General features: G+C 43.7%; 1 long non-coding RNA gene across 3 annotated transcripts in view; it reads left to right on the top strand.

Annotated features, from left to right (window-relative positions):
- Window positions 1-19384, top strand: part of LOC143270226 (uncharacterized) — a 351249-nt gene that overhangs the window by 207988 nt on the left and 123877 nt on the right. The window lies entirely within an intron of this gene.

Here is a 19384-nt window from a genome sequence, read left to right as displayed (position 1 = left end):
CTGCTACCAGGCAGGTGTCTCCTACAGCCAAAATGCTGCCTGATCTTTACAGGTTACTCTTGAATTTTTCTTTTTCTGATGCTTCACTCTTCAAACGACCACCTGGCACAACGCCTTCATTTGCAGAGGAGTGAACTGTGAGTGAAGACTGGGGTCAGGTATCAGCAGAGTTGTGTGGAGTAGCACAGGGTGGGGGGGGGTGCACCCTGCTTCCATGGAGACCTTTGTTGATGATTTCTGCCGTTCCCTTGCCATCCTCAGGTACAGTGGAAGTTCTAAGATGGAATGAAAAATTCTTTTTTTTTTTTTTTTTTGTAAAACTATTCCCTTCGGCTAACTCATGTGACCTTAACGTTGCAGGGATGATTAACTCCCTTAAGTAATATTAACTCCTACTGTGATGATATCACAGTGTAGAGTTCTTAAATCATTCGTTTAAAATTGTCTCTGCTGCAATTACAAAAATGTTCAAATGTATATGGCATAAACCCTTCATAAGATGTCATTAAGCTAATTATACTTGCAAGGAGTTCCTTAATGTTGTATTACCAATGACCCATCTTCAACATATATTATCTTCTTGCTTGGTTGTTGTCTGGTTGTAAGATGGTTTTATGATATTTGGAGATTATGTCTTCCTCTGTGACACAAGAATGTGACAACCACTGACCAAAGGCGTTTGTAGTAAAGTTCCATAGAAATAGCTTACTGAGAATGCTGGGGACAGGGCTTAGCACATCAAGGGACATTTGGGGCACGTAACTTGTGTTTGATTCCCTGGAACATGGGTAAAGATGAAGGAGAGAAGCAATTATGCAAAGTTGTTCCCTGGCCCCCACATACATGCTGTGACACGTGTGTCTCCCCAGACATGAACAGACATGCACATACACATGTGCACACACCCCAGGAAAGCTTATTGAGCGTGAAGGTGAGTGGTTGAGGGAGGATCGGCTCCTCTACTTCACTAGCAGAGTGGGCGTGGCTATTAATGACATGTCTGTTTTCGCAGGGTCCCAGGGCCAAAGCCAGGGCTGGGCCAGAGAGAAGATCTAAAGCGTGGGAGAAAGGGACGACTAGAGCGCAGGCGGAAAGGGCATCTCCCCGGCAGAATCCCGCCAGCCAGGGCAGTGCGTCTCCACCATCCCCTCACATCATTCACAAGCTGTTTCCAGTTGACACTCAGAAACAACGTAGAAAAGGTCCAGACAACATCAGCAAAAGGACAGCACCAGAGCCAATGGTTCTCCCACAAAGAAAGCTGGGGCTAAATTACAGGCTGTAAATCTCAGGCTTTGAAGACCAAGAGGCAGACTTTGCAGGTCTCCGCACTGCTCTCCATTTCTCTTCTCCTTGCAAGGCTGACAGGCTGTGAGCCTCGCTGCTGGTTTACCTCACATTTAGCCTCACAGGGGTGTGCTTACCTTCCCTCATCAAAGCACTGGAGTCAGGTTTGCCTGTTGGCTAGACAAGAGCTAAGGTTCCAAGTTTTTATTTTTATATTTGTTTGTTTGTTTGTTTGTTTGTTTGTTTAGTGTGTGTGTGTGTGTGTGTGTGTGTGTGTATGTGTGTGTGTGTTTGTGCACTTGTGCTCACATGCACATGCCATAGCAAGTGTGTGGAGCTCAGAGGATGATTTATGGAAGTCATTTCTCTCCTTCTACTGTGTGGCTTCCGGGAAGGGAACCCAAGTTGCCACACCTGGCTGCAGGCATCCTTATCAGATGAGCCATCTTGCCAGCCCAAGGTCCGAAATTTTTTAACCACGGACTAGAACTGCCAAATTTCCTCTAATTCGAAGACTTCCTCGTGCTCAAAATTCCTAGTTCTTTCTCCAGTGATTTAGAGGGACTGGTGAAAGTGGACCTCTAAGCTTTGCCCTGAAGTAAAAATAGAAGGCAACTAAATCCTTGAGGAAACCTTGGTAACTGTGCGACCTTTCTTTCTCCGGGACCGGAAGGGTCAGGCCAACTTCTTCAAATACTTCCTCTGAGTTATTCTAGCAGCTTGAATTTGCCTTTTAAAAAAACTGGCTTTTGTTGGGTTAATGCTTAGAAAACTATTAAAAATCTCCCCCAGAGAGATGAAGAAAAAGCAGCGTAGGATGAAGGAATTCTGAAGTATTTCCTGACTACAGAATCTGATTTTCAGCTTTTCATGGGTGAGGATCCAATTTGGTTGCACTCCTCCGAAAGCACCAGGGTATGGTGGAAGCCATGCTAAGCGAGAGGGAATCGGGAGGAGACGTATTAGATTTTGTCCATTTTCTGGGTTGGGAGCACAAAGCAATGAACATGCAAAGCTGGCGGGAAAGTCAAGCTGAGCAGCCTCTTTATGAGCTGCGTTCAATATGTGCCAATCAAGGGCACATAGTGAATTCTTTCCCTGTTCAACTCCTGGTGCTTCTTGCTAGGGGGCTGTCTCTCGGGTGTGTGTAGGAAGGCGGTCATGTTTTTCTGTCAGTTTGGTGCCCAGTCTACAGTTCAGCCGGAAGCCCTTTAGGGTGAAAGAGAGTAAGCAAGTCACCAGGTGATGAATGCTGCCCCCTTGGCTAGCTGGGACCTCCTCACCTTGGGAGCTACCTAGAACCTCTAGGGAAGGCAATGAATGGGACCAGCACAGGAAACATGAATAATCTGAGTCTATTTACTCACAAGTGTGTAAAGGTCTCACGCAGTTCAGGGTGGTTGTGAATAAATATGCTGCTCTCTCAAGATCAGCAGACCCGTAGATCTGAAGACAGAGGCTCACTGCTCCCCAGTGCTCAGCTCATACATAAATAAAGGATGCTCCTGGTACAGCTGCCAAATGTGACATGGTGATGAATTTCCAAGGGTGTCACTCAGCAAGGTGACAATTGCAATGCTGACAGACCAGGGGAAACAGACTACAGGAAAGATGTATATGTTTATCAGTTTTGCATCCAGGTCCTTTGGGAGGTGAGTGACCTGAGATTCTGGTCAGCTTGCTGGTAGACCTACCTGGAACACAGTATAAAAATAAAATGTAGGCCGGGTGGTGTTAGTGCACACCTTTAATCCCAGCACTCGGGAGGCAGAGCCAGGTGGATCTCTGTGAGTTTGAGGCCAGCCTGGGCTACAGAGTGAGAGCCAGGACAGGCGCAAAGCTATACAGAGAAACCCTGTCTTGAAAAAAAAAAAAAAACTAAAGCCTGAAGAGATCTCATGTAGTAGAGCTCCAGCAGAAGGTGGTTAGTAGCTGGACAGGATGGTTCCAGGTTGTCCTCTTGGTCACAGACTTGAAATCAGAGGTGGCATAGATTACAAAGTACCAAGGGAGCTTACAAAAGCCATGGTGTGTCTCAGACACACTACAAGGCATCATTGGCCACCTGAGGGAGAGTGCTGGAGCACTCTCAGGCAACGACCTGGGAATTCCTTTCATGGGGCCTAAGAGAAGACCTGGGTTCTAGGGGTATAGCATGGCTCAGGTCACTATTTTGATTGACAGGTTTAGGTTATATACCTTTTCCTCTCTTGTGCTGGTTCCTTCCAATGATGCATCTGTTGTTAAGGATACTCTTGCCAAATTATGCATAGGCATAGGATGAGGTTGAAGGAATTCTCCCTGAAAGTCTCCTCAGGAGACATGACTTGTCTTATTGCACATGCACCCAAAGGCAGTGTAGACAAGATTGGCATACTACCTCACATTCCCAGATATATCCCAAAGTATATTTAAATAGAATCTGCCCATGAAAGAAAAGCTATCCAGGGTTGCTAGGGGCAGAGAAACTTATTCCATTGTTCAAAGCAGGTTGTTTCTGTAGCGTGATACAGATGGGGGAACTATGTTGCTAGACGCACTGTTAGGAAAGAAGTGTATGTATAGCCCAAACCAAGTGGAGTCCTAGGTTACCAAGCTATTCCCTATGCTTATCTGTCTCAAAGGAGAGAGAGTGAAAAATCTATTATAAGGCGTAGATGACAAAAAAAAAAAGAGAGAGAGAGTGTTGATGAAGCCATCTTTCACAATTCTGACAGACTCCATCTATCCTCTATGTGGAAAGTTCACAGAGAGTTTTTCTAATAGGTGTGCCAGTCTTTGCCTAAAGTCTTCCAGTCCAGCACTTGTAGAATGAAATTCCCATGGCTGGGCTTGATACACAACGTTTTTTACTTTGATGTCAGTCTCCTACAAGGTCCTCCTGCCATTACGAGGACATGTCCATGTCCTTGTGCCCAGGAACAGTATGTAACTGCTGTGTATTGATCAGCGACCTTAAGAAAAGCAGAGTGATTGGAGAATGCATTAATTGTCCTATTTAAGGCACTGGCTGGCATAGTGTGGCAGGTGGCAGGTCTGGAATCTACAGGGTGGCTATTAAACTGGAAAACTCAAGTAATATGCCTAAGATATAGTCTTGGGGCCAATTTCATTCTTCTCCAGAAACTCTCCACTTTTAGTTTGAAAGCCTCCAACTGATCAGTGCAGAAAGAGATCTCTTTAACTTAAGCCACTTAAAGTCATATTTTTGTGTTTGGAAAGTGAACTGCTTCCCAGAGGCTCACGTGTTTGAACACTGGGCTCCAGAGGATGGGACTTTTGGGGAAGATTTTAGAACCTGTAGGAGGTGGAGGCTCACTGGGCAAAGAGAGTCACTGGTGGTTTTGAAGTCTGCAGACCAGCCTTGCTTCTGATCTACTCTCTGCATCTTGGTGTATGTTGACGTGAGTAGTCTCAGCTTCATGCTCCCACAGATGTGGCTTCCATCATGCCTTCCTCACTATAATGGTTGCCCTCTTCTAAAGTGTGAGCCAAAGTCTTTTTTCTATCCAGTTGCTTTTATCAAGCATTTTGTCAAATTCTAGATGTCAATCACATCTGCAATATGTCTTGACATAACATATATGCTGCTGTCTGTCCAAAGAGCTGAGCTCCCTAGATCAACACATAGGAAGTCACCGCTGCAAGATGTCTGCTCTTCCATATGCTTTTCATTGTCTAACCCACTCCTAACAGCCTGCCTACTTTCCTGCCTGTTGAATATTCACTTACTTTACAAAGCACAGTTCAGAATTCTCTTTTGTCATTCTTACTCTTGACATGAACTCCTCACTATTTCCTAATTGACTTTTGTTCCTTTGTCATGGCACTTGGTGTACCTTATGGAAGTGACTTATTGTTTGTCGCCAAGATAGATTACTAGCTCTCTGAAGGCAAGCATTTTGTCTTAATCACCTACACATCTTCTATCCTTGAGTACAGGGCCCGAAATGTCGTAAGGATGGTGTGAATGGCTTATTATCATAATTCACTGTAAAACTTCCAACCTGGCAAATTTATGAGCTAAGCTGTCATTGGTCTTTGATCAATAACAATGTATCTTCTCTGAACTTATTAGAAGATGAGTTTTCATCCGCCCAGTCTGGATGAATCTGAGATCATTTGTATTCAAGCTCTAACTTCTCAGCGTTTGGGCTCAGATCAAGAGTTGTGTTTTCCATCTAGCTTGATAGAAGAATGGTGTTTGTGTGGGGGTGGGAGTGGGGGACAAGTTCTCTCACAGTCAGCTTCCCTGGCCCATTTCCCAGACCTTTCATATTGTTGGAGAACAGTGATTAGAATACAAGTACACGTTGTAGTCTCTAATTTCCTTGAACATGGAAGGATTTGTCCAACAACTTAGACCCAAGCAGTTATTTGTGTGCAAGGAGTGAATTAGGAAAGCTTGTTTAGTTTGGTTAATTACCTTAAGGTCAACAAACCCCTTAGCTTATATAGTTACCACCTTGCTCCAGGCCATAGTTTTAACAATAATCAATCCACATAGAGCTTTCTGCTTTTCACTATGACCATCAGTTTCTTCTTCTAGAGATAAGCCATGAGCCACAGGCTCCTCTTGTTCCTAGGGTTTTAAGGGACAAGTCACCTGTCATTTGTAAGGTAAAAGAGGAGAGAGTAGTGTTTTTGCAGAAACAGGAGGCAGTGATCTGGATGTCTTTTCAAGTCTCTAATTCCCAAATTTATACCCCTGTATTAGAAACAACTATTTTCCTCCTGTTATTCTCATTGTTTTTGCCAGGTTATGATGGATCATTTATTTTATAGTAGCCATAGTAAAAGAAAGGCCTTACATTAGCGCTTAGACTTTTTGTGTGTGTGTGACCTGGCAATCATGGTGGCAGAATTTCTTGCTAGTAAAATGAGAAGTTGAACTAGTAATTTTTCAAAGGTCCCTTTTCAACTTAAATGTAAAATTCAAATCCTAAATAGCACATAATGTGACATTTTAAATGTATTGCAGGTCTACTAAATTCTATTATATCAGAAAGAATGTTTGAGCAGGTCAATGCAGAGGCAAAACTTAATGGCCAGACCATGGGCGCCGAGGAATTCTTCTTAGGAAGAATTCGAGGAGCATTCAATTATTGGATCCAAAGCAAAGCGGTGCATCAAGGCCCCCAGTGCATAACATTTTCTTGGGGTGCAATGGAAATCTTTTTTTTTTCAGTAGCTGGGACAGTAAATTATAGACAATAGGCATGCTTATAATACAAATAAGGGAAAAAGGATGCATCCTACTGCATAATAGCACACATTTCACATTTGCTAATGAGCATGGCCTAGCAGTAGAGGTGTTAAGAAAATCTACCTTGTATAAGCAAACACTGGAGTCTTTGTCCACAGCTGATCTCTGACCCTGAGAAGATTGTTTGCCTCAAATTGTCTTTGTAACCTATTCTAGTCTAACAGTGGCAGGTAGCTCTTAGAATACAGTCACATGAAGTATACACAACGATAAGAAACCTGAAAATCAGACATGGGATGCAGAGTTTATGGGAGTGTTTTACCTCTCTGTGTGGTCTGGGTGGCATGTCTGCTAAGGCTGACTGGAGCACTGGAGAACTGCTTTGGACCTCTTGTCTTATTTTTGAAGGAGACAAGGATTTTCTACAAAAGATACAGAATTTTACCAACCCCCAACCATAACCACAAACCACTGAAGAAACTCAAAAATTTAATTTAAACGCTACTAGGATGTTCTCTTCCAGGAACTAGGGTGGTAGATGCTTTAAAAAAAAAAATGGTGATTGTTAGCATTTATGTTTTTTTCCCCCCTGTGGAAGTGACTAACAGAAAGGTCTATTGGGCTTGGACGGGTGCAATTACTCAGCACACTTGACACAATACCTAGAAATTCTCCTTGATCATACAATTTTAAAGAGAAAGCATCCACCAGCAGCTAGTTTGCTAGTTCCCCGTGGGCACTGAGTACTCCGGCTCTCTGTCTCCCTAGATTTCAGAGCTCTGCTTTAGTCTGTGGGTGTTTAATGAATATTTGTAGTTGATGTATTCTAAGTGGGCTGTCCAAAATTCTCCCAGAGGTGGTCAATACCTTTTCTCTACTTTACGGGTGAGTTTTTCCCTGCCGGAGGCACCACACATGGCAAAAAGGAGCCCCGTTTTGCAAAGCGTTGATTTCCTGCATACAGCACAGGATTTATTCAGAAGAGATCGAGTCCCTCCCTTAGGAAATGCTCGCCCTCTGGAGACAGGGGGGTGTGAGAACAGGGGTTTAATCACCCAGCTCCATTGTTAGTGTCTCTTCCTCAGACTCTGGGTTGAGAGCATCTGTCTGCCTCCTTTGCCTCCCCAGAGAGAAGAGCTGCCAGTGACACAGTGCTGGTTTGAACAAACCCTTGGATACAATTGTTTGCATGGTCCCTTTCTCTGTTTCACTCCTTAGGCCACAACATGCTGCTGTCATGTCGGCAGCAGTGAACACCGGGGCAGAAAACACACTGGTGCTTCTTTGCAGACTGGCCCTGCTTCCCCCTGGGATGGAGAGGTTCTAAAATTAGACTCTCTTGGCATGACATTTCTTGATATCGAGCTGAGTTCAGTAAGAATAAAGTTTGAACTTCGCATTGTTTTCGAGATATACACAGCTTTTAAAAGCAGATTTTCATGTCAGATTTTGTTCATTTTGTAAATGCACGGGTGTCTGCTTTTAGATAAGATTCATAATCATTTATTGTAAAACATGCATAGGGTTGTAAGTATTTTGTTCTGTGTACTGATGGCGACTCAAGCCTGAATACTGAGAGAAAATCCTGTGTTTTGAGAGATTGAGTTTTTAAGAGAAGGTGATATATGCAGGAAGAGTCTATGTAGTGGAGTCAGGATTACAGGAAAATGAACAAGGGCTTTGTGTTTGCATTACACATGAACTCTGCTTCATACCAAGGAGTGAAAATCAGCAAATATCTCAGCATGTTACTGTCATAACCCAATAAAGCTAGATGGCTAACTTTGACAACAGACACAAGCAGAGGAAGATTAGCAAGGCTACCATGCTTTTATGTTGTTTCCTCTGGTTCTCATGGTACCAGGGGCATTTGACAAACACATAGTCACAAGGCCTTCTCCTCTGTCTCCACCTTTTCCCTTGACCAGCTTACTCTTCCCACATCCCTACTGTTACCAATGTTGTGTTGATAACATACTATCATACTTAATCTGTCCGCACAGTCTCAAGTCATTGCCAGCTTTTATTTCTACCTGCAACCAATAGAGCTTCAAATCCAAATTTTAGAAATTAGACATTTTAAAAACCATTTAAGGTTAGGAAATAGCTTTGAATATATTAATCTATGATTAGAGGCATGATCTGTTTGATGTAATAAATTGCATAAAATAATCCATTAGACTTTCTCATTGGTCCAAGAATTTATAGTAGTATTTTCCTCATGAAAGTAACTTTGTAAGATCACTATTGTTGTTGTTGATAGAAGAGAAATTAGGAGCAAAGAGAAGGGGTTCATTCATTTGTCACAGTCACAAAGTTTAGAGAGGATGGAGTTGGGTTTTAAAACCGGGTCTGCTTGATCATAGAATTACTTGTTTGTGTCAGTCCTGGGCTATCAGAAGCATCAAAGTTTTAGAAGACTCTGAGCACACCAGCTTCATTGAGTTGTGTTCACATCTCTACCCACAACTCTCTTACTACTTTTACTGGCCAGTTCTGAGCCTATATTATAACCAACTGATGAACCTAGAACCATTTGCATTTGTGGATAGATCCTTGACATGGTCATGGCATTAAGTGGGACACTGTAAAGGAACGGAACAGAACCAACTGTGTGTGTGTGTGTGTGTGTGTGTGTGTGTGTGTGTGTGTGTGTACTGTGCACATGCATGCGAGCACATACATATATTCACATATAGAACAAAAAAGGGACTTCTTGGCTTATAGAACAGGAGCTGAGGAGCTGATAGTCAACAATGACTGTGAATGCTGGAGAGGCAGACATCTGGAAGTTGCTCAGTTCATGAAACTGGAGGCCTAGGCAGCCGCATGCCGGTGCCAGACGCCTGATAGATCCTGAGAGTAACAGGTGTTCAGTTCACAGAGGAAGGATGAAGAAGGAGCTGGAGTCTCATGTCAGCAGAGCACAGCAATGGCAGAGAGAGAGAGAGAGAGAGAGAGAGAGAGAGAGAGAGAGAGAGAGAGAGAGAGAGAGAGATAGATAGATATGCACTTATTCAGGGTGAAGGAGAAGCAGGCAGACAATGCTGCATTTTCCTTGTACCTCTCCTTAACTCTGGGCCCGGTGGAAGCGGCTCTCCACCTCAAGACTGGGTCCTCCCCACTCAGTCAAGCCTCTCTGGAAATGCCATCACCAGCATGTCTAGAGCTGTGTCTCCAAGGGTTGATTCTAGATCTGTCCTGTTGATAAAAACCAGTCTTCAATGTCACCTTCCTTTCTTAAGGACCCTTTGCCTCAAGTCAGGGCAGTCACTCTGGCGGTTCCACTGTCTTTTCTACACGGCCTTTTCATCCAGTTAAACCTTTGTAGCACTTATATTTACATGGGGTGTGGCATTGGCTTGGGGAAAGAGAGACTTGAGAAGCGGTTGGGAGGCTTGCTGTGTCTTTCAACAACCCGACCTAGCATGTCTCTCTAACTCAGGATTCTGACCTTCGGGAGGAGGACGGAGCCGCGATGGCTTTTGAGGAGGGCAGGAAGTTTGAGAGACTGAAAGGGCAGGCTGGCTGAAACAATAGACTGAGGGTGAGACTGTGTGAGAGAACGGGGGATGTGGGGTGACCTGGGGAGAGTCTGGGGCAGGGGCAGGGTGTGGAGATCAAGGTGCGGTTTGGGACAAGTCTGATTCTGAAATGAGAGCATGCCCAAGGGAAGAAACAGAGCAATGATCTTTGGTGAGGGGCCCAAGGTGAGAGCTATGTGTGCTATTGCATACCATTTGTGGTATTATGTATGTGTGTTTAGGTATATATGTTTGTGTGTGTGTGTGTGTGTGTGCGCGCGCGCGCGCGCATGCTTGTGTATGTAAAACTTAGAAAGTATATATATTCTGCCCTCATCTCTGAGGGTACTCATGTTTACATTTGGGACCTTCCTTCTATAGACTGCCTCCTTCCCCATCTCTCATTGTACAAGCAATGGCCAGAGGTATCTCCTTTAGAAGCCATTTTTGGCAGACCTGGCAGTCATGGGCACCTGCACTACATGACACTGAGTGATAGCACACAGGCTTGTGTGTATAGATCCTGTGTGTTCAGATCATTTATACTCAACAGAACGCCTTGGAGTACAGAGACCTGTCTTTACACTGCATACACATTAATCGGAGGAAAAACAAAATCTGTCTCCTACTTTGATAAGGAATCATTTAACTAAATACCCAGAGCTCTAAAATGTCTTTTAAGGACAGGACACAGTGCCCTAAACCTGGACCAAATGATAACAATTCACTGTAAATAGGAATTGCCAACGTGTTTGAAGAGTTTCCTTTCTCATTCAGCCAGAGCAGGAATCTGTTTTATCCAGATGATGTGGAGAGACCCACATTCACTACAGAGACTTGAGCTGCTTTTACACCAAAGGACCCTAGCCCATGATGACCTGCCCAGAGGTGCCCACTCCAACTGACTGTCAAAGCCTCTCCTTATGCTTGTTCCCAGTGGCCGTTGTATTGCCTTTGCAATGTGAAGAGCCTCCACAGATGACCTCGTGCTGACCTCATTGTTGTGGTGGGAAAGAAGCTTCTGGAAGCCTCACAGCCTCTGCCTTGCCTCCTGTGCCTCCCCCACGGTTCTCTAGAACCTTTCTTTTGCTTTCCCCCTGCTTGGGAAAGAACAAGGATATTCAGCAAGCAAGCTCCTGTCTGGATTGTGTTTCCTCTGCCTGAGGCTGGGCTTTTGAATTTTTCAATAGAAAGAAACGGAACTGTGCCGGGGAATAATTTTCCTGTTGGTGGGTTCTCTGCAGGTCCTGTGGCAACAGCGGCCATGCCCCCACGAATACTCCAAAGTAACAGCAGAGGCTTTCATTTTCATCGCTTGGCCAGTGCTGGTGACCAGTGACCCTTGATGGCCCTTCCTGTAGGACGCAGGACTCCCTCTCTGGCCACAATTAATTCTATGGTTCTGAACTGAAATGACAATCATTTATTATTCTGTTTTACATATGCACCTCCGGGGAGTCCAGCTAAGAGCTCTAATTTTCTAGTTCAGTTGCAGCCGTGTTCTCTGAGAAGCACTGGCTGCAGAGAAGTTAAAGGATGTCAGTTCAGTGAATTATCTAGTTGTCGGCAAAAAATCATCGACTTCTACGGCGTCAGGTAGCGCTTCGGAACTAGGATGCAGCCTTCCCTTTCACTCTGGGCCTGCATATTCATAAGCGGTAGGAGTGACCTATTAGGAAAATCAGTGGGGTCCAGCACAGCACCTGGCTCTCTGCCCGTGGGGCCTGGCGGTCCTTAGGTACAGCCCCAGTTGCCGGTCAGCTCGGAGAGGACCTCGGCCGCCGGTCTCTTCACCCTTCCCCAAGCCTGTGCCTGCAGGAATGGAAATCAAAGAGCGGTTTTCAGCTGATTTAAACCGTGTCATTCAAGAGCCCGTCCGCCAAAGTGTTTTAACCACATGAAATCTCTTAATTCCCTGCTTAAAATGATGATGGCGATTGCAGAGCCCTGGTGGTGGGGTCTGTTGAATTTCCCCAGCATGCCTAAGAGTGCAGCGCAGCGGAGGCCCTGTCGGGGACCTCAAGCCATTACTTTGGTTAGATTAGAATTTTCCTATCAGAATCTAGCCCCTTTTACATCAACCTTTGGAAGGATGGAAATGTCCAAAAATGTCTTTTATATGGTCAGCTTGCTGGGCATCTTAGCTGGATACTTTATATGGTTTGTGCCTGCTTTTGTTTGTGTTATTTGCACTAACAGCAGTAAACAACAAAATGTGAACTTTTAACTTCTTAGTTAGGCGAGTGACGTTGGAGACCGATCTGAAAAGAAATAATTGGGGAGATGTAAGGACAAAACGAACAGCCAGGCAACTGGAGATGAAGGGAGGGTGAGGCTTGAAGGAAGAGAAGAGAAACAGCGACTCAGAACAGGCTGCAGCCAGGCGGGGAAGCCAGACCTGGGAACCATTGTACCTGGTGCAGGAGAAAAGAGCGGGAGGCAAGAGTGAAATGGGGGGACAGGAGTGTGGGGGTGGGCGTGAGGTGGAGGAAGGCTGAGGTTAGGTGATTAAGAATAATAGACTGGCTGACTGAAGTCTAGGCTGGGGGAACTAAGAAATCGATGCTGGTACCCTGTAGGCCTCCTTCAATATGCTGATCCCACTAAGGTTCAAATCTTGACTGTACATCAAAGGGTCTCAGGTTAGAGACTTGCTCAGCTCAGCGGGCTACTATGAGGTAGTGGAAAGAGGGAGATGGCGTCCAGTAGATAACCTTTTAATTGCTGTGCCCTAAAGGGCATAGTGTGACTCGATTCTTTCCCCCTCTTTTCCTCTTCCTGTTCATGAGGTAAGCATGCCTTGTTTTTCCACTTAAGTCATATTAATAACCATGGACTAAAACCTTTAAAATTATGTCTAATAATGATGATGATGATAAATAAGCCATTGACTATAACAAATATCTCAGGCATTTGTTATGAAGACCCCAAACTAACAGAAAATCCTAAGTCAATAATTGTATGTAGTGATGTGGAAACTTCCTTATGCTTAGAACCAAGGTTACACAAGACAGAAACAAGTGTATTCTCTGCTCTTTGGAAGCCTGAAGGGATTTGATAAAATTGTTCTAATGTCACCTGCAAAATGATCAAACAACAATGCTCACAGAGTGGTGGGAATCGGGCACAAGGTGACCCTGATGACCTCAAGGGGACACGAGAGGCTTCATGTCTGAGAGGTGCTGTTTGAGCTTCACGAAGTTTGATGACTGGGTCTATATGAGAGTGTGAGAAGGAAGGAAATCAGGCCTTGGAGGGGTATTTCAGGATAGGATGTCACCATAGGCACAGAGCACAGAAACTTAGATATGTGGTAGAATCCTAGAATGTTCAGACATTTAAGATGTTTTAGGAGAAGTTTCAGAAGGAATGCTGGGAGATACGCGTGGAAACCCAATTGAGACCTTGTGCCGGTAACAGATTGCTTTCTCTGCAGCCCCCAAGCCACATGAAGGACGTGGAAAAAGGGTGCGTCCAAGACTATCTCTGTATGCCTCAGTTTCCTCACAAGAGTGAGTGGTAGGGTTACTCTGCAGTTGCCTGGTCATCCTTCCCACAGTCCTGGCAGATTGACTGTGACGCATTCCCTCACTTCTTTCCATGCTGCCTGAAGCTTGCCCAGGCTCAGGCCTCCAGCTGAGAACATTGTGTAGCCTCAACATCTCCTGTCACTAGGCCACAACAACGGGCCATGTAGCAGCTGACTCTGAAATGAGTCCCATAGTCAAAATCAAATTGAAGAACATTTTAAAGGGTGGAATTCACTGGATCCTAGTTAAAAGTCTACTATCCAATATCACGCTCCTCACTTTTCTTTGGTCTTAAGTTGGATGAACCTACTTCCTTTCATTCTTCATCCTTCATGACGTAGCAGCCTGAATGGCGCATTAGCCTTGACTGTCAAGACACTTCCTGTGCTGATGTTTCCACAGGCCAACAGAAGGGGAGCAAGAGTTTAAAGATTATTCATTAGGACAATCCTTCAGAAGACTTAGTGATACTTTCTTGCCAAATATACTAGGAGTCGGTCATAAAGTGAAGCTTAATCCAGTGTTTGAACAGATCAAAGCTATGTCAAAGTTATGACTTGGGATAAATCTACTTTGTTCTAGCATCGTCATATTCTTCGTGTTAAAATGAGAAGGTTGAATAAGATCAAGGTGATGTTTAAGGCACCTTCCTCTCCAGAATTACAAAGCACCTCAAAGCTAGTTCATTTGGGGTTACCAGAGAAAGCAATACATGCTGTGCAACACCAAGAGATTTCCAAGACCAGCAAATCATGATCCTGAACCTTCTGGCCATGCAGTTCAACCTGGTTTAATAAAAAGCAGGACAGAGTAAACCACGAAGGCAGGAGAAGTGCTTTTTCTGTGAGAGGTGGACGGAGATTTCACCTGCCCAATAGCTTGATGAGGATGAGAAAGGGGATTGGCTGACTTTAAATAACACCAGAATACAGATTCCAGCAGCACAATAATTGAGGCTGCCAAAGGGCAGAGATACTAGTCAAGACCAGAATACCCAAGGAGACTTGATAGAACTTTATTAATGTTTTGCTTAAGTAGTTTTATCTGTTTCAGACATTGCTTGCCAAAGAATAATATCTCTAAGTCTTATTTACTGTTCTATGCACTTTATATCCAAACCTCAGTCTTTAGAACAAACCCACAGAATGTAGCAATGACACTGAAGGATAAAAAGAATGAGCCATTTGGTCAATGAGGAACAATCACTGAGTGTGGCAACTGTAGTTGGTGCATAAATTATAATTCAAACCTGGGTGGTCTGTCTCTCTAAGTTCCTATACTCCAAACTATTGTACTATACTATTTATAGTTGTTGATTGTTGCTGCTATAACAGAGTATTGTAAACACAATGAGCTAAGAGAGCATTAATCTATTCTCTTGTAGTTGCGGAGGTCAAAAGTCAAGAATGGGTTTAGAAAGTGAAAATATAATTGCAAGAGCTCTGTAAGTCATTCTGGCAAACTGTGAAAACTTAAGGACGGTGGAAACCGGTTGATGGGAAGTGAGGGCACTGCTGTGTGTTGATCTCTTTAACCTGTGTGGTCTGTCCTGACTCTGGTTGGTTAGTGCCAGAACTTAATTGAGCTAGAACAAGTAAGATAGCAGAAGGAAGCAGCGGGAGGTGGTGGAGCAATCCCTCTGGGCTGATGTATTCTGGGCTGACATACTCTAAAGGAGAAAGCAGGAAGCCTCCCAGTCCAGTTCCTCCAATTAGTTGCTTGGCTTATCTAAGTGAATCTCACTGACCTCTCTGACCCCTAGTTTTCTTTATTTCATTTGAAAAATATGGATACAAATCTTTTGTCTGAGCTGGGAAGAAGACCCTGTCCACTGCCGTATAAGCAAAAGGACCCAAGTTCAATCCCCAGAACCCATGTACAAAACTGAGTAGAGTTGTCTGGACTTGTCATCCTAGCCTGGGGAGATGGAGGCAGAGAACCTCTGGGGCTCTGGTCAGCAACTCTATACTAATGAGTGAGCTGTAGGACACTGAGAGGGATCCTATCTCAAAACAGAACACCACAGCCAGACAAACAAAGAAAAACTAGAGGGATGCTTGACTATGGAACAATTCCCAAAGTCCTCTGGTTTACAAGTGCATGGACACATGAACCACTCCCGCATAAGCACTCACACACATGCTCTCTCTCTCTCTCTCTCTCTCTCTCTCTCTCTCTCTCTCTCTCTCTCTCTCTCTCTCTCTCTCTCTCTCTCTCTCTCACACACACACACACACACACACACACACCTACACACCTACACACCTACACACCTACACACCTCTCTATTGTCTCCCACCAAACATAATTCTATGGAAATTTAACAAGATGCTCACCAATTATTAGTGAATGGTTAAAAAGAATGTGGTTTTCAAATACCCTGCCAATTGGCAAATACAAAAAACAAAAACAAACAAACAAACAAAAAACTGGATGAGTCACTTAGTCTCTGAGTTATTTAACATACGCACAACGCTTTTACACGCACCTAGAGATTTAGTTCTCATGACTGCTTTATTACACAGAGTGATGCCCACGCAATAAGAAAGTGCAGGGATGGAGACACAGAGAGGTGAACTGAGTCCCCTAGTGTCACAAGTCACATAGCAGGTGAGTATCTGAACCAAGCTTGGCATGCAGGTGGCCTGGATCAGAGCTTACTCCTAATTGCCCCACTCCTAATTGCCCCACACCACTTTCTAGGTGGGAACAGGAGGGCCTGGAGCACACACAGAATGTGGATCCACTCCACCAGCTGCTAAACCAGTGCAGCAGAATCACACGGAAAGACTTTTATCCTGAGAGCATCAGGCAGACACGTTAGGAGCCTCGGGGCCACCTCCCACACTGAACTTGACAGTGACATCCTCTCACCACTGCTCATCACGTCAGGATGGACAACCGCAAGTTGCCAAGGACTTTCACATTCCCAGCTAACTCGTGACTAAAGCTGGTGGAGTCATTTCTGCCATACACTGTCCCTCATGGCTGTTCTGTGAAGTGATGTCTTACAAGTCTTAGAGGATTCTGACTCAATACTCCAATTATCCTGTCCTCCTGGTTTTCAAAACTCCACCAGTAGACCAAAGGAGAGTATAAGCTTTGGTAACTATTGCCTAGTTCTGTCTTACTCTGTCTATATACTGATTATTCAAACCTAGATAACACTCTTAGCTCTAGTTTTTTAGTGAACAAACAGGGTCCCGGGAAGTTAGGAGGATGGAGAGAGGCCATATATTTAATGTTTCTTACATAGAACCCTGACTTGTAGAAGGCCATCACCTCCTATTCTCTCCTCTTGCTTTTCTACTCTAGCTCAGTGCTCACCATTTAGACTCAGCTCTGACTGATACTTCCATGTATCTAGGGCCCTTTGCTTCTCACTACTCTCCTGTCTGATTCTTGCCTAGTTATTTCTCTTATAGTAAGAACCACCTGCTCATCAGTGCTGATATCTTACCCTGTTTTGGGTTTTGCGAGCCTTCCTGAAACACTGCACATCCAGACCACATCCAACGCTATTGACTGTAGGTCTATAGTCCACCTGCTTCTTGGGGATTATTCCTTGGGTTACATACCCTTTCCCTTTGTGCCTACTATGCTTCTATTCCTGCTCTGTCTTTCTAAAGCTCCACTGTGTGGCCCCTTCGCTTACTTTCTTCTTATTCTTGACGCTTAAATACAAATAGCCCTCCAGTCATCACTATTCCCTCTCACTCTTCATCCTTTCCTATAGTTTCCATTTCAACCGTATCCTGCTGCAGGTTTGTGTGTCTGCAGTGTTAGGCATTTCTCTTCTGCTCCCTAAACCTGTGTTCCTAAAGAGCCAAACCCAGGCAGCTCTTCTCATGACAGCGTTCTGAGCATGGCACACGTGTGGCTCATTCTTCACACCGGGTTCCTCGAGTAAGTCTTGATGTGATCTTTGACTAATGACATCCAGCCTGCTTTCTCTTCAGAAAAGCTTTCCTTATTAGTTCATCTTCCCTCAACAACTCAGAAGGAACTCCCTCTATATTTTCACTGTGTTTTTATTTTTCTTGCAGTCTAGAGTGGCAAGCAAAGTTCTAGTCAGTCGTCCATGGGTTTAGACAATTAAGGGACCTCTCTTCTAGACAGTGAATTCCCTCTAGGCAGAAACAGGGTGTTACGTGGCCAAGAAGTCAAAGCGTTCACCACATTTGGACACTACTGCTCTTCATGAGTAGATTTGGTTTCACCATTTCACCAATGAGTCTGTAAATGTACTGAAGACAAGATGTATTCTATGCATTTTTGTATGGCAAATAGTATTTAATTGAAATAGAAGGAAAAGAAAACTTCTGTGTTGAATACAGTGACTTGTAATTCTTTTACTAGCTGTTATAGGTTGCAATATATTTCTGTCATCACACACATACATTGAAGTACCACAACATAGGATGTGACTCTGTTTGGATTTAGTGTTTTCAAGGAGGCAATCAAAATAAGATAAAGTCTTTGGGCCCTAATCTGGATTCACTGGTGTACATATAAGAAAAAGACAGCTTATGTGTACACCAGTGAATCCAGATTGGGGATTCACACAGTTCTGGGGGTAACAAAATGAGGACACATGATAGGGTAGCCATTTATAAGGCAAGGAGAGAGACCTCAGATGAAATCAACTGCTGGATCTTAGTCTTCTAATATTGAGAACTGTGTCCAAATAAATTATGTTCTTTCCATCACCCATTCCATGAGATTTTGGTCATGACAATACTACCAGACTAATAGTCTAGCTAAATGTAGCTGACCAGTTCTGTGAATGAGGAATAATGTTTCCTTTGGACTTGACACTTGAAAACAATTCCATTCTTACTTTTATTTATATAGGTGGTTCAATATCAGACAATGGGTTGAATGAATAGAATAGTTGCTTCTCCAACCTAATGGCAAGGGGGTGTTTATCAGTGGTTAACTGGCATTAAAGTCTAATGCCTTCTTCTATGTAAGTTCTCATTTTCTGTTCTCCTTTTCCATTCTTATTCTTCTCTTATTCCTCTTATATTGTCTCTTTCTTTCCTTCTTCCTCCTTTCCCCTCATCCTCTTTCTCCTGCCTCCCTTTCTTGCTGTCTAAATCTTACAACAGTAGAGCGGAGATTTGAAATTTAAGCCCCAAAGACAGCCTATGTTGACTATAAAACAAAGGAGATGATTTGGTCTCTAAAAAACTTGCAGCTTGATAGCAAAGGAGATAGGAATGCCATGTTCAATTTCTGCCCCAGAGTGGATGTGTGTGTATGGCAGAGCCCAGAGACTGACTCATCGCACAGGCTTAACAAAAGAAATGTCCAGGTGTATACAGTAAGAATTTTTTTTGAGCTGTTCTTGCTGTTAACAATCTGGTTTCATATACCCAGATGATTATATGTCATAGACATCAAAAGGAGGTCAATAAAATCCAGGCTTTAAACTTTGACAATAATTTGAGCTGAATAATAGTTGAATTTCAGAACTGAGTTGTCATGGTGAGAGCCATTGAAGAGGAATAATTATCTTATAACTCAGTTACTGTCCTGCTGAACTCACAGCAATATCCCTAACCCCATGTCTAACTCACTAAGACCAGACTGTATTTAGTCAAGCTCAACAATATTACTTTTATATTACTCTATGTATATATTTGTATTCACAGCCAAATATATACGTAAATGATTTGAATAAATAGGCATTCAGTGAAGCTAATGGAGAGAAGGTGCAGGTGGGTTAGGCAGCTCTGAATTACATGTTCTGAGAGAAAATAGTGAAGCATTATTCAAGTATTCTCAAGAGCAAAGAATACAGTGAGGTTAGCAATAATTATTTTTTTTGCAGT

This window comes from Peromyscus maniculatus, chromosome 22 (genome assembly GCF_049852395.1).
Source record: "Peromyscus maniculatus bairdii isolate BWxNUB_F1_BW_parent chromosome 22, HU_Pman_BW_mat_3.1, whole genome shotgun sequence".
In the NCBI taxonomy this organism is placed as follows: Eukaryota; Metazoa; Chordata; class Mammalia; order Rodentia; family Cricetidae; genus Peromyscus; species Peromyscus maniculatus.
Note: the sequence above shows the minus strand (reverse complement) of the source record. Positions and strands in the feature narration are given on the sequence as shown.